The sequence below is a fragment of the Penaeus monodon genome, chromosome 21 (genome assembly GCF_015228065.2).
Source record: "Penaeus monodon isolate SGIC_2016 chromosome 21, NSTDA_Pmon_1, whole genome shotgun sequence".
Lineage (NCBI taxonomy): Eukaryota > Metazoa > Arthropoda > Malacostraca > Decapoda > Penaeidae > Penaeus > Penaeus monodon.
In genome coordinates, this window is record NC_051406.1 from 44,717,021 (window position 1) to 44,717,828 (window position 808).

General features: G+C 52.1%; 1 protein-coding gene across 2 annotated transcripts in view; it reads right to left on the bottom strand.

The window, feature by feature from the left end:
* Positions 1-808, bottom strand: part of LOC119586525 (neurotrophin 1-like) — a 28,112-nt gene that overhangs the window by 14,048 nt on the left and 13,256 nt on the right. The window lies entirely within an intron of this gene.

Genomic DNA, 808 nt, shown 5'->3' on the forward strand with positions numbered 1-808 from the left:
AGAACAACCTGAGCTCGCGTGAGGGGAAAAGATAATGAGGGGAGAAGGGAGAAAAGCGAGGTTATGAGGGCCTGGGAGGGGAGGGGTACGACTTAAGCTCTTGAGAGGGGGGGGAGGGGGGGACAGAGGAGAGTCGCGAGGAAGGGGTAGGATTATGAGGAAGAATGAGGACAGGGGAGAAGGAGGGAGGATGAGGGGAAGGATAATGGGGAAGAATGAGGGTATGGGGGGGAGGAGGGGGGAGGAAGGAGGAGGAAGAAGAGAGAAAGGATTATGAGGAAAGATGAGGAAAGAAGGTGGGAGGGTTATGATGAAGGAGAAAGAGAGAGAGGGATACGAGGAATGAGCAAGAATATGAGGGAGGATGAGGACACGGGGAGGAGGAAAGTTGCGAAGAGAGAGGAGGAAGGGAATCGTGAGGAAGGAGGAGGAAGGGAATCGTGAGGAAGGAGGAGGAAGGCAAGTCATGAGGCAAGATGAGGAAAGAGGAAAGGAGATAAGCTTACGCAACACGAGGAGTCCTTCTGGAGCAAGCGTGGGGCGCTGGGAGAGAGGCTTGCTACAATAGCCTCCGCCTGCACGGAAGCCTCCATTTTATAATGATGGTCTGAATAATACAGAAGGACGACCGTCTTTCAAGATGCTCCAAGACGACACAAAAGTGACACTGTTAGCCGGGATCCATTATCCTCGCCGGGGATCGTGTGCCTCACAGATCTCGCTATTGTTTGACGGCTCTTGGGCTTTCCTGTTTGGTATACGATTTGCTTTTTTTTAAGGATGATGAGGGGGGGGGTAAATAAAATGA